The following is a 24,426-nucleotide window of genomic DNA, read 5'->3' as shown; positions in this document are numbered from 1 at the left end:
CAAATCGAAATAAGCAACGATACTTAATTTGCATTTCCGAGGAAATTGTATTTTTATAATTGAATAATAATCATGCGGTGGCTTCCCTGATCAAATTGCCTCTGCAGCATTATAATTACGACTGTGACGTTCCAAAGACCAGTTAATGAAAGGCTGATAGAGGTAATTATTTAATCTCCGTCGAACGTAATTCGCGTGTCAGGCATGGGATAATTAAACGAATAACACATTCGTACCGGTGTTGGATTATTGGCTGATTATTGAAATTTGAAGAATTTTCATATTACTGATATGTAATGATTGACATTTTGCGTTTCGTATATAATGGAATGTTAGTGAATGTCATGTTCAATTGTTGCTGGCGATGATTGTATGACTAATTAATCTCTCATAGGGGAGGAAATCTTACATCTCTATCAAATCCCTTATTGTTTCAGAATATCATTGAAATTATATTAGGTTTTCAAATTCTCAAAGCTTCGAGTGTTCAAATCCTCAAATTTTTGAAATCTCAACTTCAGTTCTAGAATTTCAAATACTCATTTTTTCAAATTCTCAAATTCGTAAATCTTCAATTTTCTAAGTTTAGAAATACCCAAATTCATATATTCCCCAATTCATATATGTCCATATTCACATATTCCCAATTTACATATGTCCAAACTCACATATCCACAATTTCACATATTCTCCAATTTACATATGTCCAAATTCATATATGTCCAAATTCACATTTGCCCAAATTTACATATGGCCAAATTCACATATGCCCAAATTTATGTATACCCAAATTCACATATTCCCAGTTCACATATGTCCACATTCACACATGTCCAAATTCACATATGTCCAAATTCACATATTCCTAATTTCACATATGTCCAAATTCACATATCCCTAATTTCACATATTCTCCAATTCGCATATGTCCAAATTCACATATACCCAATTTCACATATGTCCAAATTCACATATATCCAAATTCACATACTCCTAAATTCACATATCCCTAATTTCACATATTCTCTAACTCACATATACCCAATTTCACATATCTCCAAATTAACATATTCCTAAATTCACATATGTCCAAATTCACATATCCCTAATTTCGCATTATCCCAATTTACATATGCCTAAATCCTCAAATTATCAAATCTCAAAATCCTCAAATCCCTAAAATTTCTACCTCCAAAGAATTTCAACTACACAAAGTTCACCATTCTTCTGCAAACAACAAATTCATTTCCTTTCAAGCATTTACAGATACAACAAGCCGATAGTTTTTGTAACGGAATCTTTAGCAGGCGTGAAATTAATTAAATGCCATTGCCATAGTTTCTCTTTGGTGACCGGAATGATATACCGTCTCGTCCATTTCCACAGTCTCGTATAAAAAATGCAATTGGAATTCCATTTTCATTAAAACGAACCCCGATAAAGCGTCGCAACGCTCGTCTGAAGCGACATCCACGCTCCAAACTGCATATTTCACGAATTAATTAAAGCGTTTTGCCAGTAAAATGAACCGAATCCAGCAACCAAGGTTGCACATTTCAGTCGGGTGGTTGGACAAAGACAACCAGTATCTCTGAAAGTATGCTCTTTTTATTTCACATCTATTTTTTTCTCCTACTAACGCGATCCAACATTATTTCCACCATATTTTCTTTAATCTTGAAAACATTGCTGTCCTTGGTTACCGCGCGTTTCATATTTTTTGCTACTGAATTTTTTCATTTTTCATTCTATTCTCTTTTTCGTTTCTCTTGACCATTTAACTTTGCATTTGCGGATGATCATTTTACTCGTTCAAATTTCAATTTAATTCTATTTTTTTTTACTGTGTCACATTTTAATTTATTGGACAGGTACTCATTTTGTTGTTAATTTATGAATACGTGCAGTGGAAACACGTTGCTGGATATTTTAATATTATTGTATTTTTAAATAACATCAATATTTGAATGATACATAATAATAAATTATGTACGTTTCACATACATATAGTAATGTGTATAAATATACATGTATAGTAATGCATACTAGAGTTCATATTAGAGTTAGCGTACCGATGTGTAATAGACTAAGGAAAATGGCGGACGGTAAGCTAACCTGAATGACGAAACAGAGACCCAAATAAGTAAAATGCCTCAAAACAGTTAAATGTCTCAGTAAAAAGATCGAGCATTAAAAGGTTGAAATTTCTCGTTCTACGTTCCCAAGATCCTCAAAACTATTCTGCATTTCGACAGGTTTCTATCCGAAATTTCTTTCCGTTCTCGAACAAATTCTTCCGCATAAAACACGTCCCGATATAACGAAACACACCTGTTTCAATCAACGTACACGCCTCCACGTCCATTTATTTACCCTTTCACGTGTACCTCAAAAGGTTCTCGTTCGAATGCTGGAGCCGGGCAACCGTTCACAAAGAATTCACCTGCAATTTCCGTTGTGGCACGACCCATTTGCGAGAGAGAAGGAGGCTTTTCAATAAAGCGAAGTGTGACTTTTGCACAATACCGATGCGTAGATACCGTACACACAACGTACATAGGGCACTCATCCCGATAGAAGTGGACCTGGAAAAAGGGGTAAAAAGGGTCGAGGCGGGGGATGAGGAGGGTACGGATTGAACAGAAGCGAAACGTTCGATATATTGAATTTTCACTTGGACCACGAATCTACTGGTCTTTCGTTTCTGCTCACTCGCTTATTTCGATCGTATCGAACGTGATCGATGGAAAAAACCAACGCTACCTATCGATGTTAATTGCCGTTGCGGTTCACGATTAATAACCAACGGTATCTCTACTCGAAGGGATTTATAGGCAGACGAATGATAAAATGACCCTTTGAAGATCTACATCTTGTATCTCCAAATGCCTGTACAAATACTCCTGTATCAAACAAATTTAGACATCATACATATACTCATACATATACTCTGATTTCTACAACATTATATCAGGACATTTAAGAACGTAATTTTTTGTTAAGTAATTTTAGCTATACTTTTAAATTAACAATATTGAGAATTAATTTCTTACATGAAGAAATGCTGAATCATATTACAAGTTCATACGAAATTTCTTCTAAATACAGTCGTAGCACATTATGTAGTTTTCTAACAGTTTAAGAAAATATACCACAATCAGTGGCTTAAAATAAATATCCTAATGAGCACGAATTTATCTTGAGCTTGTTTAATTTAACGTAGAAGTTGAAACGCTGCTATTAGCCTTGATTAATCAGGTAGCAAGGCAGTAAAGGAGGAACGCTGTTTTATCTTTGAAAGTTCCCTCGTGTGGAGGACACAATCAGACCCTGAAGTTAAATGCAACGGAACTACAGAGAAAGGGTAGCGAATGTGGAACAAATTGAAGTCTGGAGCAACTGCAATAGGTTTCTCCGTCTCTAGCGGTACCTGCCAAATTTTGTCGAACATTGCTTTCGGAGCTGGCTTCGTGTTTCACTGAACCGTGTGGAAGCTATTTGTCAGTCGACCCGTGCACCCATCCAATTCGCCGTCTAGTCACTTTGTCCCCCATCTTTTTTCCGGCACTGTGTCGTCTACGTGCTCTCATTAACGTTACCTATCGGGAGAGAGCCTCGCTAATTCGCGCCGAGTCACGTTGAATATTCATTGTTTGCGACCGGGACGAGTGTAAATAATTGTAGGAGACACCGTGCCCGCGTTATTTACCGCTTTCGCGTCCGACTAACCTCCGGGGTAATCTGAAAATCTCTTTAGCGAGTATTTAACCGTGACCCAAGCATCGACGTTGCCGGGAAATAACAATGATGCAGTCCACCAGACTGTTATCTCAAGGTAATAATAAGATAATGCGTCCCGCGGTGCGTGGCTGAACTTGAAAGCCCGTCATTCTTTCGTGGAGCTTTCGTTTTTTTTTCTTGCCAGTTCATTATTTTATTTCAGGTGACCGAGTCGAAACGTTCTCTCTTGGCGGATATTCTTCGCCTCCCTTCTTTATTCGATCGTCTTTATTACCGCTCCGCTACATTTTTGGCCCGAGAGACAACACGGACTGCTCATATTAATGCTGCGACGGTGAATCTCCCTTCTTCTTGTTCTTTAAAATCATTTCGTCTTTCTAACCTCCGGAATAGCTTTTCATTAAATTTCGTCGGTTCTTTTCACGGCGGCTCTTATTTCTCGTTATTGGGGTGCGTTATTGTACGCCAGAAAGCGCTTTAGTACCTGCCATGCTTTTAAGGATTCATAACGGTTATGACTCAAATTTTTAAAATTGTATTAACAGTCTCGTTAAAATGACTTTAAATAATTATTGCAAACAATACTTTTCAAATAAATTTTTTTATGTGTCAGATTTTTTTAAAGTATTCATATGTTCTCGAATAAATGGTCATATACTTCATTTTTGTATTATATTGTATATTACATCATATTTATAATACAAAGATTGTGGAAGTAAATAAATTTAAAGAATATAAAATTGAAGCTATATTTTCACAAAGACAGTAAAGTAAATAATGGGGCAGTATATAGTATCATATATGGTATCACATATGGTATCATATTTATAATAAATAGATTGTGGAAGTAAATAAATTTAAAGAATATAAAATTGAAGCTATATTTTCACAAAGACACTAAAGTAGGTAATGGGGCAGTATATGGTATCACATATGGTATCATATTTATAATAAATAGATTGTGGAAGTAAATAAATTTAAAGAATATAAAATTGAAGCTATATTTTCACAAAGGCAGTAGAGTAGGTAATGGTGCAGTATTAATGACTTATTGTACTGTCGTTTAATAGATATTCTTTCGATCCGAGACAATTTCCGGGCGAAACAGGGCATCGCAATAAACGGGTGGCGCAGGAAATCGTGTGCCCTTTTCCTACGGAGCACTCTAGCTCCATTAGCCAATAGTTGACTTAATGTTCGATCATTCGATTACAGAGCGTCGAGACTTTTCCATCGTTTTCCACCGTGAAAGTTTCAAGTTCCGCCTCGCGATTAAGTTAAAATGCAATTTTCCTTTCCGAGCTCCGTGACCTCTGGCTCTCTCCTTGCCCCTCTATCCGCGCCACCTCTGCACAGGTGTTTCCACCTCTTATTTCGCCCGGCAATTCTTCGTCTTCCGTCGATTCCGAAGCTCGAACGAAGAAAAGCAACGGGGGAAAAAGAAGGACCGGAGGCCAGAAACTTTCGTTGCAACCGACCGGTAATCCGCGTCGATGCGACGACGCTTATTATTCTTTTATTCGACGGAACGAGGGCACGAGGGACCTCCATAGTTGCAAGTAGATGAGGACAATCAGGCCTTGTGGCTGGCTCGAATGAAAAAGTTGCGTCAATAGAGGAAGGGGACACCGAGGCGTAAATTGCGTGGCTGGCCATGAATATATAAATTACATTTTCTTCTCTCCTACTCGTTCGCCATTTCTTATGGTATCATAATGACTTCCAGTCTAAAAGTTTGCTTTTACGTAACCTAACTTCTGATTGACTCTATTCATTTTAAATGTTGGTTACAAATATTTAGTATTTAAATACCTGGACATCTAGATACCTAAACACCTAGATTCCTAGATAGCTGGATACCTAGATAGGTAGATATAGAGATCCCCAGATACCCCAGATAAGCAGATGCCTAGACACCCAGATTCCTAGGCACCTAGATTCCTAGATAGGTAGATATAGAGATCCTCAGATACCCAGGTAAGCAGATAACTAGATAGTTAGATAGCTAAATAGCTAGATAGCCACATAGCTAAGTAGCTATGTAGCTGGATAGCTAGATAGTTAGATATCCAGATACCCAAGTACCCAGACACCTAATTAGCTAGATAGCTAAATAGCTAAATAGCCACATAGCTAAGTAGCTAGGTAGCTAGATAGTTAGATAGCTAGATATCCAGATACCCAAGTACCCAGGCACCCAGTTAGCTAGATAGCTAAATAGCTAAATAGCTAGATAGCCACATAGCTAAGGAGCTAGGTAGCTAGATAACTAGATAGTTAGATATCCACATACTCAAGTACCCAGATACCTAGATAGCTAGACAGCTAGATAGCTAGAGAGCTAGATAGGTAGACAGATAGCTAGAGAGCTAGATACCTAGATACCTATGAACCTATGTACATCCTTAAGTGTCTAAATATTTAGATACATACATATACACATACCCAGATACGTAAACACCTATTCTACCTATCTACACCCCCATTTCCCTATTTCAAATTGTTGAATCCACCTTTCCAAAACCCTGCCCAGATATATCCTGATATCCCCAATATGGGTTATCCTTTATCAAAATTTTCCATATCTTCCACAAGTTTCATTGGATCATTTGATAACGCAAACTCTGGCAAAGAGATTTATAGAAGACCGATAGAACATTCATTGGAAATATCGGTGGTATACGAATTAGGCAATCGAGATAAGTGTCGACGGTGTGCGATAGCATTGTCGTTGCCGGCATAGACAAATATTTATAGAGGCTATCCAGCAATCGTCGGTACGTGAGATTTTGATTCGATTTAGGGATTCAAGCTGACATTATACGGGGCCGGTATAATTTACAACGTGACCGGGGCGGGGAGTGCGCGCGTGACGAATAATGGATACAGATAGGAACGTGTCCAATAACACGGTACGTTGTGCCTGTTTGTAAATCGAATGCATCGGTTGTTAACCGTAACCGCCTAAAGGGATGTTCGATCGTTGCACGGAAGCGTTGACGGGCTTGCTAAGTTAAGCGAACAAGACCGTAAAACGGAGCACCGTAAACTTCTGTTTGCGTGAGATAGCTGTACTCGCTCGCGTGTCTTCTCGTAGGAAATGCTGCCTGTAACACTCGACAACAGATTTGACTTCTCTGGCAACATATGACACTGATGGGGGAAACGTGTCTCGGACATAGCGACTTTTGAAGACCTTTGAGCATTTGTAAATTTTGGGACGGGTGATAGAAACTTGTGGAACTTGGGATTTGGAAATGTGAACAGTGATTTGAACATTTGAAAATACGCAGAATAAAGATTTAGGAAATTGATGAAATTCAGAAGTATCAAACTTGAAAAATGTGAAAGTACAAAGACTTAAAATCTTAAAAATTCCAAAATTTACAAATCTTTACATATGTGTCATCTCACATGTGACACATATGTGTCAAAATGAAGGTTATATTACACCCGTGCACTATCAAATTTAAGCCGTATTCACTCGAATTTCAACGGTAAATAATATGCTGGTCAAGCCGAAAGCTTAACTGAACCAACGCGAGTCGGTTAACTGCGACTAATTAAAAACCAATTAACCCGGTGTTTGCTAGGAAAATGCTGAAACGTTGTCGTCGGACGCTCGCGATATTACACTCTACGAAACTTATACTTTGTTTGAACCTCGGAATTTCACTCACGCCTAGCTACGTGCGTGCTTTAACAGTTTCATCTGAGGCGCTTTTTCCCGTAACTTTGTTAACAAAACGTTGTATTATAGCCCGCGGTACTAACGAAGCAAGAACTACTAATCACTTGACCTGTGAGCAACTTTCAATTACACTGGAAACTTTTTGCCGAAACGGGTGTTATATCCTAACAATCGAATCTCAACTTGCCTGGTCCAGAGATTTTGGGGGATTTTGGGGAATTTAGAAATTTGAGAATCATCTGTAAAATATATAACATATATGGTATAAGTCATACATGTATATTCATATATGTAAACATGTATGGTCATACATGTAAATTCCAAATTTGCGAGGTTCCATAGTTATATCATAAATCTATGGTTATAAATCATAGTTATATTTATGAATCACCTTTATTGTAAATATAGTTACATTTCGCTTATGTTACACAACGAGACCTTACAAATTTTGGATTTGTCAATTTGCAACAATAATATTCAAACATTTGAAGCGAAAGATAAACGATAAAACGATACTCAAATCGCTTCCAAAGCGGAGGACAACCCAAGTTCGACTGGAAACGCAAGTTCGAAATTCGTCAGAGAACTTCGTAGCTCCGTTGTGATATTGGGGCGAGCACGAAATGTAGCTGTTCGAGTTGCAATTTCACTCGGACGAACTTTCCCCTTGGAATAACGTTCCGTTGACCTGTGTTGTTCGACGAGCACGGTTCATTGTATAATTTTCCTCTGACTTACGATTCGAATCGGAACGACCGTTCGCGGTCGCGAGGCCAATAAATTGCTGCAGCGTGCGACCGGTTGACAACGCTTTCCTTCTCGGTAATAGAACGATATCGTTACTTTTGCGACGACAGTCACCCACTTTCTGCACAGGTTACATATTTCGCGACAGGACGTACAAATATCTGGCTGGTCGCAGTTTGCTTCCCTTTCGAGGAAAGTATCGTTTCTCAAAGTTGTAAATGATCGCAGTTTCGACCTTCTTGCTGAAAGTAGTCGCGCCACGACACCTTCATATTTCGCGTAGAGAGCTTCTTCGACGAAACACAGTTTCGTATTTTTCTACGAATCTTTTTGTGCGAACAGATTTATCGACTGCTGTACAAACAGTTCAAGATGCAAATGTAATTCTGAAAGTTGTAATTACATAGAAATTTCATTTCGGAAATGGTATGTACATGCAAATGTAATCTTGAAAATGGTAATATGATAATGCAAACTTTTTGATCCCGGAAAGGATAAAATTGTTAACGAGATCAATTTCTAGGACGCTAAAATTTTCTCAAATGATTGAACTTGCGTTTTAATAAGATTGTGACCGATATTTGATGGTCGAACAGGGTTTGTCAAATCGACAGCTTTTGAATAAAAGCGAGGGTTTTAGAGAGAGTTTCCTTTTGAACCAGTTGAAATTATGAAAGGGAAAAGCTGGATATTCTGCAGGAATTTGAACTTTGACTTCTTTACGCTCTTTTGCTTCAAAGCAGCTCTTACAGCTACCTCTATCGGAATTAGAACGCTAATTATTTCTTCGGCTATTGATCTAAAAGCACCGATAGAAAACTAATTAAACGATGGTCATCATGTGATTATGATCTATATATTCAAGAGGTTACTCTAATCTCCTGATATTGCTATAATCAACGTGAAATTCATTGCATGACGCATCCATCAGCCTGACAATACGTTGAAAGAGAAATGGCTCGAAAGTTGAAACCCATCAATTTGACAAGTTTGATTCAAGTATTATGAATTTCAAAGAAAGCTAAATAAATCATGGCGCAGATTTTATTTTTTTTATTGGGTAATCATTAAGCTCTTATGGTTGAAGGGCGATTGTATTAGTCGTTAACGCAATGTGTTTGATGTCCTGACGAGTAGGCGATAAAGTGCTTTAGGAACAATGCTGCGAGACACGTTTATCGGGCTCAAGCGTTCATATTATTCGATATATACGCGAAAGTGACGGAAAAGCAGCGATCGATAATTGAACTGAGCAAGCTGCTCTATATAATGACCCTTCTTTGATCGGACGCCCGTAAAATAACGTATCATCGCGCGCTATCAAAAGTTAACCTAATCATGGGTTCCATCTACACGTAAACTATCTATTACACATATAATTCTAAAACGTATCTTTTAATCAAAGATTATATTAAGATTTATGATTGAAATACTGATTGGCTTTTATACAATTTTATGAAGAATTAATGAAAATTTTAGGTACAAATTGAGTTACTCTAAACTAAATATAACCTATTACTACCCAAATTCTAACCTCCAAATGAACTTCAGTCAATCTAAAAAACAATTGTCTTTTCCCTGTTGTACCCATCAGTAATCAATAAAAAAACATGTCGATTTTATGTCAATTGCATTTTACTGTAGAAAATTCGATAAAAGAATCCGAACGAGTACGTTAAAATATTCTGAGTAAATATCACACACGCTCGGAAGTCCGTTGCTCGAACATTCTGCAGTAAAAATAAGAAAATTCGAAAGGACAAGTTTTGCAAAAATAAACGTTCGTTCTTAAGTAAATCGTATATTCGGCTCCGAAATGGCTCGAGCCAATCGAAATATATCTATATACAGTGAATAGCTCTGCTAGTCTCGATTTATCGATTTCTCGGTCGGTCGAAAGCGCTTTCCTCTTTCGCAGCACAGAGGAAAGCTCCGAACATAAAGACGAAGATAGGGTGAATCGAGTTCCTTCCTCGGATCGTCTCGTTCTTAACCCACCTTGGACCTTTCTGTCCGACCACTTTCATCGCTATAAACAATGTAACCTCGCCCCGGAGAAAAGCCTTCTGCAATTAATTGTTCTGCAATATATTCCTTCTCTAACCGAATCCAGTCGAGCGAAACGTCCGAGTGGCTTAAATTTAATTCCCTGGCTGTCGTGCGGGGTTAAACACTGTTTTGCAACCCTCTTTTTCAAACCGCCATCTTATTTTATAATAGCAGCTTAACACGTTGCATGTCCACATCTTTCTAAAAAAAATTGGAGCTTCATTTTTGATGAATCTGAGGATTGGGCTGAAGGTATGATACTTTTACTATATACATTAAAGTACAATAATAAGATTGTTTATCATTGGATACAATGTTCTTTGTGAAATGAGTGATTAGAGTTTATACACCTCTTGTGGCCACTTTTAAATCTCAAATTCATATAATATTTATAAAATCAAATTTGTAACCAGTCATGGCCTCAAAGGTCCTTCAAAAGATACTTCACTATTTGTACATAGTAAATTCAAGAATGCACATCAACATATATGTGTATAAAAATAATCTCAAAGACGCTTCAGAAAATACCTGACAATCAGAAACAGTGAGTGCAAGATACATATCAGCACATGAGTTCATCAGAGAACAAGATAAACAGGGTAGAAATAAAGAGGTGATTTAGGGTGCATTAGAGGAGGAGGTATCTGGCAGAGTAATTTCATGGCAACGGCAGCCGTGAATCACTGGTCGCTGGGGACACTTAAACGGCTATATCGAGGCGCACAAAGGTATGTAGGCCGCGTTCAAGTGCGGGCACCGTATGCAGGCCACCCAGACGATTGTATGTACAATCCAGGAACCCGGGCAATCCTCTGAATAATTGCTCAATTCAATACGTAATCATGCTACTTCCTGCTCGGTGCCCTCCGTCCATGGCTGTCTTAGCTCGCATGACCGCCCTGCTTGGCCCTCAATAGAGTCGTAATCCTGTTTAAGCCGGCTATAAGCATATCCTGGCACGAGGCGAAGTACATTACGTTCATGGACCTGCTCCTCCGAAGACTGCAACCCTTCAGACACCGTAACGCGCCTTCCGGAATTTCTGACTAGCCGGAAGGTTCATTAATCAAGCTCCCCGGTATCGGTGCGCGGTCTTGCAAATTAATTTCCACCCGAATATTCTATAACTTCGAGCGTTTAGCCGCGGCAGATATTTTCCGCGGAATAAATTATACCTTGCCACATCGAGGAATCTTCCGTAATACGAACCTTTCCAAAATCTAACTCGATACCCTTTTTAAGTATTTTTCTTTGCACAAAGTGTCGAGTAACGGGTGGCAGAAAATTCTGAGATTTACTAACGATCTTGGAATGTGTTGTCTACATTAGTTGCAAAGTTATACCTTGAAGCATAAATTTTCACCTTGTACACCTATTTCATTTGCTTCATTTATCAATTTTACCATGAACCTCTGTGTATTCTTTTAATATACAGGTCTTCGTTCTTTTAGGTATACAAAACGGTGCTGTTTTACACGCATCAATTAGTTCAGACTTCAACCATTTTCTAACGTGCTCATTATTTAGAAACTGTCAAATGTCCGTATTTACCACCCTGTCCGTTTCAGCCACGTAAATCACAGTTTAACACCGAAGCGTCATCGCCACGTCGATCTAACACTCTCGTCGATTAGAAATGATGTATCTGCGTCGCAAAAACGCGTCGTTGTCCATCAAACCGAGGATTTCGCTCAAAATCGAGCAGAATGTTCCACAGCCGTCGAACGTGTCCTATGACACGAGTTTAACGTCGAGAAAGAGGTCAGCGAGGACTTAGATTTACGCCGGCAAATAATTTATTCAAATCCTTTCTCCATCCAGCTCGACCTGGCTCTGTCCTCGAACGGGAAGTCAGGAAAACTCGAAACCGTATCGCATCGGCCGCTGTTCGTTTCGAGAGAGCGATAAAGCTGCAAACAAGTGGACGAACGTGCCAGGCATAGAAAGAGGATTTTCGCAGGGTTGTTCATCGTTTTGCCGCACCTATCTATATTCGCGGGTCTGAGCTATCTTTGCCGATGGCATGGCTTAACCGCTGATGCTTTAAATATTCATCGATACCAGCCTCTTTTGACGAACGCGTTCAACTTTCCTCCAGGATTAAACTGCGCTTCAGCCTCTTTGCATCTTCTTAACCTCCGTCCTCATTGACTTTCGATAACTAGATTATTTCTTCGAAGTTTTGCCTTTGTCTTGGATGTTGGAAATGTTCATTTTATGTGGGGACATTAATTGGTCATTTGATGGTCTTGAAAGTTTGCTTTGGTTTTTGGGAAATAGTTGGAAGTGTGTGTTTTGTTATTGGTTTTGGTATCTTTGTATAACTGTGCGTTTGATATTTTTATAAGGAAGGATGCTAATCGTTATATTCAATGATATGTAGTTTCGTATGTGGTACTTCGACATGTTGTATTTGTATATGTGATGATGCTACGCTCTCTATTTCAATATGTGATGGCTCAACGCTCTGTGTTTCCACATGTGACGCTGCGTATTTCCACATGTGATTATAGAATGCTCTGTACTTCCATGTATGATGGCTCAATGCTCTGTATTTCCATACATGATTGTACAACATTCTGTAATTTCATATGTGATGGTTCAACACTTTCTATTCCCATATGTGATGGTTCAACGCTCTGTGTTTCCATATGTGACGGTTCAACGCTGTGTATTAGCATACGTGATTGTACAACGCACTGTAATTTCATATGTGATGGTTGAAAGCTTAGTATTTCCATATGAGACGCATCAATGTTCTGTACTTCCATATGTGATCGTTCAACGCTCTGTACTTCCATATGTGATGGTTCAACGCTCCGTATTTTCACACGTGATGATTCAACGCTCTGTACTTCCATATGTGATGGTTCAACGCTCCGTATTTTCACACGTGATGATTCAACGCTCTGTACCTCCATATGTCATGGTTCAACGCTCCGTATTTTCACACGTGATGATTCAACGCTCTGTACATCCATATGCGACGATTAAATATTATGAACATTCATATGTGATATTTTCACATGTTGTATTTCCACATACGATACATATTTCCACGCACTGTGATTTCATATGTGGTATTCCGGTGCATTCTACATATACTGTATCGTGTTACGGTTCTACACGTGGTATCTGCGCACGTTATATTTCCATACGTGATACTTCAACAAGTTAGTACTTCATGTGAAGTTCTTTCACACGTCATATCTCCACATGTATTTCCATATGTAGTATTTCCACGCATGCTATATTTGCACACTCCGACGCGTTGTCAATCTACATGTGATATTTCGACACTCCACATTCCTATTCATTTCATCACACCGAATTTGATTACAATGCATCACATTATCATTATTATATTTTCATGCAAATTACATTACACAGAAAGGTGATAACGATCTGACGATCATACACAAAACTACCATATGTTACAACAATTCAGCTTTACGCTGCAACAAGTTCATCCTCATGCTATGCCTTCTAACTTCGATTAGCCTATCGATGCCTTAATCTCTTGTTATCTCCAGTTACATACGATTGACTCTTGGACCGATATGAATAAGTCAGATCTACGATAATCGACTCGGATGAGTGAACAACAAACGCCAGGGTTTTCCAACCATAGTTGGTGAGATCCTCTCTGATCTCGTAGGAGGCAGTCAGACAAGCAATGTAATCGTTAAGCGCATTTAAGCGTTCCCACGAGGATTCTCATCGACGTAGTCTCACACCGGTGTTCTGCACGTAGCCGAAACGGATCGGTAGATCGGGCTTCCATGTTTATAGGCGTGCAACGTAGCGCGTGCACTTACTGTTCACCACCTGTGCAGTGCATTCACTCGGTTTACCCTGTATCCACATATGTATCCGCAGCCGAATCCCTGTGTACGTTTCATCGAGTACCTCCAAGTAGTTCTATAGACGGTAGCTATCGTCGTTGTTGTTGATCAGGGAAGGAGAGCTTGACACACAGCAAAATGCATCTCGAGTGCAACATTCAGGTCAGTTTGATTCTCTTCGGTACCCTAAGGATCGTATCAATGAGAAAACGGAGAACGATAGTATGTAGTATTTTCTTGAAAGTGTTCCCTTGTTCGAAACTACTCCTGCGATGTTTGATACCTTCTGATGTTCGTTTTCTGGATACCGTCTACTCAGTAGACTCTACTGCTTGGGAATTGTTCTCTGGTTTGAATTACGAGGTGAGCAGAAATTAAGGTTTGAGACAAGGTTGTTGTTTGAAGATGTGTTTCAATATTTTTGTGTAACAAAATTATGGCACTTTAAAGCTTGTAAGTTATGATAAATGTTATTTTCAATTAGTATATGAGGTACTGTACTATTTAGTTTTTCCTATCAGTTTATATCATTTAACATGTTTATTACCAGCGTGAAATCAGACGTATGTGATCGTATGTAATCGTGATATATGATAGTAAAAGTGGTGGCTCATTTTTCTATTTCTTCCTTAAATTCATTACTGCTTATCTTGTTATGTCCTTAAATAATTTAATTGAATTTATGATGTTAGTCAACAAAAGTTAGTCAAAAAAAGTAATGAGGAACTTCAAATTCAATTTAACTTTTTAATCGAAAAATAAGATATGGAAACTTATGCTACCAGCCCAAAGAATCAAAAAAAAGTATTCCATCAAAGTTCATCTCTCGTGTTTGCTAAAATTTACGAACCAACTATGTTATTATAGCATGTATAATCAATTGTAGCTGGAAGTGTAATTGAATTTGATTAAAATGAAATTATATATTAATGACTATAATAAATAAGTGATTAGTATAATTCATATTCCAATTAACCTAACACGTGGCTGACTGCGTATAGCTGTTTCTACTGCGGCAGACAACACGGTAATTCGCTTACAAGTCACTTAGCAACTACAATTTTGTTCTTATTCGATTGTCACTCTGCTTCCCGGCATATTTACATACGTTTTACTTCGGGCTTCTTGGATGTCAATGAACTGTAACTGCGTGGTTATCGATTCATGATGTTACGATATATTGTTGTGTGTCAGTGTTAGAATACTTTGGAATCTTTGTTAATTATGAGGGAATTTATTTGGATTGAGCATTTGGGAATTTGGTGATTTGGGGATTTGGGGAGTTTGGTTTGGAGGGGTTGGGATTTGGAAAAATTGGGATTACGAAGATTAGGGATTTGAAAATTTAGGAATTTGGTAATTTTGAAATTTGGTTGTATGGGAATTTGGAGATTAGGAAATTTAGGGATTTGGAAAATTTGAGATTACAAAGTTTAGAAGTTTGGAAATTTAGGAATTTAGTGATTTGGAAATTCAGTGATTTGGGAATTTAGGAGTTGGAAAGTTAAGGAGTTGGGAATTTGAGGAGTTGGGAATTTAGGGAGTTGGGAATTTGGGGAGTTGGAAATTTGGGGAGTTGGGAATTTGAGGAGTTGGGAAATTGGGGAGTTGGAAATTTGGGGAGTTGGGAATTTGGGGAGTTGGGAATTTGGGGAGTTGGGAATTTGGGAAGTTGGGAATTTGGGGAGTTGGGAATTTGGGGAGTTGGGAATTTGGGGAGTTGGGGAGTTGGGAATTTGGGGATTTGAGAATTTAGTGATTTGAAGATTTGGAAATTTAGGAATTTAGTGGTTTGGAAATTTGGACACATGGGAATTTGGAAATTTGATGATTTGAACATTTGGAAATTTAGGACTTTGGGGGTTTAAGGATTTTGAAAAGTAGGGATTTTTAAATTGAGGAATTTAGAAATTTAGTTCTTCAGGTCTAGAAATTTGGAAATTTGATAATTTGGAAATTCACAAATTTGTGGAATTATAAGAAAAACTTAGAAATATAGAAATTTTGAAATTCCAGAACTTCGAGTGTCAAGAATTAAAAAATGTAGAAGCTTATGTGTTTATAAATTTGGAAAGAAATTTGTGAACATAGCAAGATCAAAATTTAAGAACTTGCAAATTTGCAAATTTTATAAACGACGAATAATAATAATAATAATAATTGTACAACAGCAACACGTAATTTTCACATTAAACAGCATCAATAAAAATAAACTTGATTTACTACAATAATGAGCCAATTCTTATCCTACATATCAAAAATTTTATAAGTGGTCTAATAATAATGCACGTGTCTATACACACAGCGTCTCTGTTTCTCATCTACCTTATTACATCCAGCATGTACGCGAGTCGTGTGTACATTTATCGGGAATGTATATTAACCAGCATGGATGGAGACATTGATTCCTCCGGGGATCAAAGCTCCGACCGTAGAATTCCTTCGACATTTCGAATTATAATCAATGAAACATTTATTAGATACAAGTGCACTTTCGATAGGTCTTATTCCCTGTTGCATACACGCTATAATTTAGATCGTTCATTCAAATAATGTTGTTAGCAGTGACGTGAGTAAATTAGGTAAATGCCATGCAAGGGAATACCTATGTATGGTTGTATACGTATTCATCATTGTACCCGCGATGGCTACAGGTACAGCAAAGTCATACATACACGTATGAATATTTATGCACGGACAAGTATTCAACGCGTTCCTCCAATTCAATTCCTCGTGGCAACATTTTCTTAATAATTATGTAACATTATGAACCATATTTTATTTGCGAAAATTGTAACAGAAATTTAATTTAGCCGCGCGATCGTTTAACGCGAAAGCAAACAGTATCGATGTCAATTAATTTGGAATTTAATATCGAATCGATGTTCGTTGCTTCGTCAATGAAAAGCGAGTATTTAACGTCGTGAAATTTCTGTGATCCGTGTTACAAAGGCGTATCCGTGTCAATGTATTTCATTTTCGCGAACATCGTAATTTCACTTTATGCGATTATTAACCGAAACGAATCAGAGCTACCGAGGTAACGTACAATGCTGAAATTAACAGAATATTTAAAAAAATAATTAATGTGACCACTGATCGTTTCAGTTTTCAATTCGATCTTTTCATTTGTTCCGCGTAATTTTAACACAGGATTATAATAGCGACGACTTATTTAAAATTTTATTTGCAGTTATCCTCTGAGAGTTAACTATAAACGTTTCCTGTTGAAATAAATTTTATATTAATATCTCAAATTTTCTATTCTTTTCATATCTTCAGAAGGTCAATTTTACGTGTTTCCAATTTAAGTTATGTTGAGATAGAAACTATATTATTAAGATACTTCATCACTAAATGTTCGTTCTAAATACTTGTTCATTAATTTTACTTGTAATACAAAATAATCTGTCATTAAAAGTCTTACAACTCCCTGATGTAAAATCCTCGAAATTTAAGTGCTTCGTCGATTGTATCGTACTGCAGAAGTGCAGAATCAATTGCATCGTGTTTCGTGAGTCCTTGATATCTGCTTCTGTTGTACCGAGACTAGAGCTTACTGTATCGTGTCCTGTTTGTTTCGGAGAGTCTGTTCCGTGTCGCATAGATTTCGGACCGCGTGTGTTAGGTTCGAGGAATATAGGATCGTTGCGATCAGATCTCGTGTAACCCAGGCTATCGATACAAAGTCCCTCGAGATTTAAACAACTCTAGTGTTTCTGTCTATTTTTTACTCAGTTGGGACAGAAATGTTCACTTATTCTCGTTATGTATTTTTTAAATTCTGACTTTACTTTTGATCTTCTCAAACCTTTCTACTTTATGTAGTATAATGGAATATAATTTTAAGCATCAAATAGTGTTTATAATAATAGGATAAGAATACGAATCTTGCAATAAATGTGTGTTAGTTCAATATAGTAATATATGCCACTGAATAAACTTTATTAAATCAAAATATTATAAAACCACTCACTCACATATATAAATGTATAGACAAAACCGTGTCACATACGACTTTTTACCAGCGAATCAAATGTTCATAAAATGGGTAAAAACTCCGAGAAATATTATCAAAAGTGCCGAAATATGGCTAATGAGTTTGGAGAACCACTGAGCGAGCGAAGTACATATGCACATACGTAATACGTATGGATATATGTGTATTTTACAAAATTAGGAAGAAACACATGTGTCAAAAATAATCACAATGTATAAACACAATGAAACAACAGGTTGTATATTAATATTCTAGTCTGTACAAAAGATTGTTAAAAATTGTTAAATATTGTTAAATATTTTTCTGTAATGAAAACTGTTAGGAATCGACAATACCTCGATTGCTACTAACAAAACAACTAACAAAATTACAAATCTATTATACTACACTTACCTTTGTTAAAATAGCCGGAAAATTGGACATCAATGTGTGAATCTCTCAGCCACCTTCAACCTCCATTTTCATGAGACACTCCAAAAATGAAGTATTCACTTAAATGTTACAATAAATAAAATTGTAAACGCGTTAAATAAATAAAATTGTAAAAGCGTTAAATAAATAAAAAAACTTGTAAAAACATTCGTGTTTACGTATAAAAGAAAACCGAAATAGGAATGATTTCAAATAATTCGTTCGCAACTTCCGCTGTTTAATGGCAGCTCTGTTACCGGTAGCGGCCACCAGATGTCGCGTCAGTAAATAATACCGTCAAGTTTGAAGCAGTCACGCACAATTCGCGACGCGAATTCGTCGACGATAACCTAATAGAAGACTTGTGTAACGCGAATTTTTCTAGTCTTAAAGTTACACGATGAAACAATCGTCGAGTTTCGTAACAAATCGGGTCGTATCGGTAGAGCGTCGTCGCGAATCGGAGGTTATCGGTAGTATCTCGTTTCACAACGGTCAGTATGTCGTCTCGCGGTCTATCGTGCCGTTGTTCGACTTCTGTCGTGCGAATTTTACCGTGTGATGTCAATGCTCTTCGTTTGTTCACGTTACTTTGTTCGTGTTACTTTGTCTGATTTAATTGAACGGGTTAAATGATTTTGTGCGGTGAAGTTGCTGATTTTAAAAACGTGATTTTAAAAAGTGACAACGGAGAGGGCGTTGCTGTAGCGTGTTTACCGCGAATTTTCGGCTGAAAGGTAAGCTTGTTCTAGTTACTTTGAAAATGTCCTTTAGGGTTGCTTTATGGTCGTTATTAAATTGACTTTGTCGCCGGGAAAATGTAACGTGATTTGCTGCGAAATTCTTTGTTTCGAATAAAAACTGGATATGCTGTGTATTTAATATGATATCAAATCTTTTTGTTTATAATTTTTTTATAGACAATATACAATAAATGAACAAACATAAATTCACTGAAATAATTGCAAATGTATTAGCAAATATCGACGGTATTTATTTTCTTTTACAAAGTTATATTAATAAATGTAATAAATAAATATTCTGTGCATATGTAATACATCTATAACTTATACCTAGTCATACATTTAAAAAACATACAATATTCCAATAAAATATAAATGTACTTTTACTCTCATTATTTAAATATAAAACAATAGAATAAAATAAACGATGAAATCATTTGAAGTATCTGTAATTTTAAAACATACACGGTTTAATCTCAGTGAATTTATATTAATAATAATCGCAGGGGTGAAAGTGTATTATAGAAAAATCGTTTAGTAAGAAAATAAGGTTATTTTTAAAAGTGACGGGTTATATGATAAGTCGGAGAGTTAATCTATTTATGCCTGTCTGGGAGGTATTATGATCAACGTCCAGTTGAACCACCCTTAACCTTTTATAATGCTGTCAGTTATGTAATAATTATAAATCGATTGCTGAAGCTTAATAAAATACCGCCTTTAACTTTCGCAGGTAATATTAATCTGGCATCTGTTAAAATTTTATAAATTTTCCTAAAAACTAAATGTTTACTATTTAAATTAAAGATGTTCATTTCGTATTTCACATAATAAATATTTATAATAATTTATCTAAGGTTTTAACATCATTCAATGCCACTGTAAAGTTAATAATTTCAGTTAGTAACTTTATTTTGTGTGAGTTCAATCAATTTTTATGATATTCGACCCTCTTTTCATTCGACCAACTTTCATGTATATTTATACAGATGTGCATGTTTCTTTTTCTATAATCTGATTTTATTTTACTCATTTGCATAATGAGATTAAACCTTGTTTTTCTAACTTCACAAAAATCATCTGAGTATCCCACAATTTTTTATCACAAGTTGTTTCTATTCTAACGACGTATACTATGAATTTAAATCACATAATCTCTGCAAATAAAGCTCAGAAGTTAAAATTGAACCCTTGCATCTTTACAACCCCAATCAAAACCTCAAATTTTCTACTATCCCACATCTTGTGTTTCTAATACACAGTCTCCTTTCAAAATTAAAACACACAATTTTACTCAAAACAGCGTAGTATATACAGTAGTCGTATGTCAATATTTACACAGTCGCCACAGTGAAGGGTATACACGAGTCCACAAGATGAAACGCAAATTAGAGTACTTGTTTTGCATATAAATCGTAGCTCGAATGTTTTCGTGATTCGTATTGCAACGAGAATAGGCATCGCAAACGTAAGAAACGTTCGTGAGCTTCGTGATCGCAAACGTAAGTTTTTTTGGCTTCTCTCTGGTCATAATGTTACGCCATGCCCTAGTAACCCGGACTCGTATCCAACGATAGCTGATTGGCGAGTCTTCATCGATTACTTCTCGTCGACGGAGACCCGTGTTTACGCGAACTTAGCTATTTCAAATCTCATTTCGCTTTTCTGTTTCCTCGTGGAAACTTTTCGTTCGGATGAGAAGGTGGAAAAATAGCCTAAGAGTAAAAGTTTCTTGCCAACGTTGCCCAATGGCGCGTTTCTTCAACGATGTATTCATCTTGCAAATTTTTTTAGCTGACGACCTTTTCGTTATTTATAACAGCTTTTTTTATTTGATACAATTTTTTTTTACTTGATACAATTTGTGTAGATGATAAAAGATTTTCGTGTAATTTAGTTGATACAATTTACGTACTTGATAGAATTTGTATAGTTGATGAAATTTAGATACTTTGATACATATTGTATGGTTGATGTAATTTATATACTTGATACAATTTATCAGTCATGTTTTATAACTAGCGATAGCATATTAAGTATGTTTTATAATTAGTCATAATGTATAATTTGTACTTATAATTATAAATCATTTGAAGTTATAATTTGTACATAATAATGTACAATTTATGATTCATGTATTTGGTAGAATTTATATAAATATTTCATAATACTAAATTTATTAAAGTCATCCACTATATTAGAATATGTTACACATATTTATAATTGTACATAATAGAGCACAATTTATGTTTCATGTAGTTGGTACAATTCATATGCCCCATAATAACGTACAACTTTATAAAACCAATAAATTATAGTTTTTATTTATAATTGTCTATAATAATGTACAAAGTAAATTTCATATAGCTCATACAATTAATATAAATCGTAAAAATAATGTAAATTTATAAATTCATTCAAGAGAAATTCATCAACTATTTCATTCGAAATTTTCAGTAAAGAAAAATATAGAAAATCAGTTTAAAAGAATTTGAACAGAAATTAAAAAACATTCTCATACAGCTAAAAATAATTTAAGTAGGAAGTTTAAAAGATACATTAGTTTTGTACATCTGGTATCGAAGTTTGATCACTAACCAACATGTCGATTGGTATCATTAAACATTTCTTGCTCAACGTTGTCTGTGATAAGATAACCAGCCATAAACTTTCACGATTCATTTGTATTTTTTGCTCGTCAACGGTTTCACCCCGACTGAAACAACTCTGTTTTCCCTTTTTAGCCCCTTTTTTCTTCCCCTACCGACAAGTACAAAGCGGCCCTATTAAGCCATAACCCGTCGGCGACGGTTTTACGTCTGCTTTGCAATTCCTGTAGAAAGAGTACGGACACTCTCGAAAATACAGCCGGCAGTTTCGGGAAATTGCGAACGGCTCCGGGACAATTGCGGTCGATAGTTTGTCGTGAATTTATCGAAATTGTCCTATTCTATGCTTGAAACACCTCTGAGTCTCGGGTTTTAAACGATTTCGTTTTTCATCTTTTTTTATATATTGCTTTGGTGTTATATTCGATTATTATTGGGATGGATGGTGTGTGATGTATTTAGATCTTCAAGTTTAGTAATTTGGAAATTCTTGAACGAGTTGGGAAATTTGAAAGTGAAATGAATGGCGAATTTTGGGGATTTGGGTATTTATGGGTGATTTTGCAATTTGGAAATTTGGTAATTTTGGAATTTTGGAATTTTGGAATTTGGAAATTTGGTAACTTTGGATTTTGGAGACTTGGGAACTTGAGGGCTTGAGCATTTAGGGACTTGAGAATTTGGAAATTTGGAGACTTAGGAATTTGGAGACTTGGGAACTTGGTGGCTTGAGAATTTAGGGACTTGAGAATTTGGGAATTTGGGAATTTGGGGACATGGGAACTTGGGAGCTAGAGAATTTAGGGACTTGAAAAGTTGGGAATTTGGTAATTTGGGAGTTTGGGAATTTGGGAATTTGGGGATTGGGAAATTTGGGAATTTGGTAATTTGGAAATTTGGAGATTTGGGAACTTGGGGGCTTGAGAATTTAGGGATTCGAGAATTTGGGAATTTGGAGACTTGGGAACTTGGGGGCTTGAGAATTTAGGGACTTGAGAATTTGGGAATTTGGGAATTTGGGAATTTGGGAATTTGGGAATTTGGGAATTTGGGAATTTGGGAATTTGGGAATTTGGGAATTTGGGAATTTAGGTATTTGGAAACTTGGAAATTTAGGAATTTTGAAACTTGGAAATTTCGGAATTTGGTAATTTAAGAATTTGTGAGTTTGGGAATTTGGGAATTTGAGAATTTAGGAATTTGGAAATTTGGGAAATTGGGAATTTAGGAATTTGAGAATTTGGGAATTTGGGAATGTGAGAATTTGGGAATTTGGGAATTTGGGAATTTGGGAATTTGGGAATTTGGGAATTTGGGAATTTGGAAAGTTGGGGATTTAGGAATTTGGAGATTTTGAAATTTGGGGACTTGTGGATTTAATGACTTGAGAATTAGCGAACTTCAGAATTTGCGAGTTCAGATATTTGCAAAATTTGCTCTTAAATACTTAAGATCTTGAGGAATCTGAAAGTTGAGAATTTAAGAATTTAAGAATTTAATTTCGGGGATTCAAAGATTTGGAAACTTTAGTTATTTTGGTCAATTGAAGCGTTACTAAAATTTCAAAGCTTAGAAATTTTTAAATCTGCAAACATAAAAATTGCAATTTTATAAATTCAGCGGAAAATCTATGAACCTACAAGTTCTGTGAACCAGAAAATTCAAATATTTCTAAATTCCTGCATTCACGAATGAATTACCGCAAACATTGAAAATTAAAGAAAAATGTTTTGATCAACGATTCTCGTAACTACAAAATCCTTTTTTCCCGTTCGTTCTATTCCCAGAAAGTAGAATTTTTATACGAACATTGTACGATTCCCAGAAACTCTGCTCCATGTAAATACGCAGAAAATCACGGTAAAAATTGCACGCAATCCGTTAAGCAGCACGCACCAGGGAAATAGTAACGTTTTGAAGGGGCTCGTTTGTTATGCTCTTTTGAATCGCATATTTCAATGAAGACGGAAAAGAAATATTCGTTGAAATTCTCTGAGAAGAGAACCACCGTGATTTTCGAGCGGCCTCGTTAAAATTGCTTTCGTTACACTCGCGAACGAAATATAAGCGATTGCAATTTTCCTCGGTTAATGCGTGTTTCATTCCCTGAAAAGCGTTTACCTAAAAGAATTAAGAGGACGTTTATTCAAAACGGGGCTATTTATACAAAATGCGTGTGGAATTTTATATTCAACGTTTAGTAGATACAAATTTTATTGTGACTTGGAGAGAAGATGCTGTGGAGCGTTAATCTCTTCAGGTTCTTGGTCCGCCATTTTAATGTGGGTTAGTTTACGTGGTATATGACGCTATCTTCGTTTTTGAGATTGTTACAGAAGTAAATGTGCAATCTTTTCTAAATTTGATAACAATAAGTTGATAAGTTCCAATTAGAAGTAAAACGTGTTTGTATACATATGTGTACACATATGTGCTTACATGTGGTGTACGTATGGACACATGTATGGACAATATTCAAAAGTTCGTGGCGCTGTTTTCTCCTCTGGCGAAGTAAGTTGTAATTTTATGGAAGTGTGATTGCTAGGATCTACAAATAATTATAAGGTTTAAAATTAAATTTACAATTTTA

General features: G+C 36.3%; 2 protein-coding genes across 12 annotated transcripts in view; one reads left to right on the top strand and one right to left on the bottom strand.

Annotated features, from left to right (window-relative positions):
• Positions 1-18,600, bottom strand: part of LOC100875126 (glutamate receptor ionotropic, kainate 2) — a 156,542-nt gene extending 137,942 nt beyond the window's left edge. Inside the window, exon 1 of the mRNA XM_012292557.2 lies at positions 18,467-18,600. The gene's annotated coding sequence lies outside the window, so the exon portion shown is untranslated. The remainder of the gene's footprint in view (positions 1-18,466) is intronic.
• The window catches only part of KaiR1D (Kainate-type ionotropic glutamate receptor subunit 1D), a 349,648-nt gene that overhangs the window by 17,309 nt on the left and 307,913 nt on the right, over positions 1-24,426 (top strand). For 5 of the 11 annotated variants that reach the window (XM_076535671.1, XM_076535674.1, XM_076535672.1 and 2 more), the window contains exon 1: positions 18,761-19,221. The exons of 1 other annotated variant lie outside the window; for it this stretch is intronic. The gene's annotated coding sequence lies outside the window, so the exon portion shown is untranslated. Of the gene's footprint in view, positions 1-18,759; positions 19,222-20,585; positions 20,730-24,426 lie in introns of those variants that run through there. 5 more of the 11 variants (XM_076535673.1, XM_076535670.1, XM_012292548.2 and 2 more) reach the window with 4 other exon arrangements.

Source organism: Megachile rotundata, chromosome 9, assembly GCF_050947335.1.
Source record: "Megachile rotundata isolate GNS110a chromosome 9, iyMegRotu1, whole genome shotgun sequence".
Taxonomy (NCBI): Eukaryota; Metazoa; Arthropoda; class Insecta; order Hymenoptera; family Megachilidae; genus Megachile; species Megachile rotundata.
Note: the sequence above shows the minus strand (reverse complement) of the source record. Positions and strands in the feature narration are given on the sequence as shown.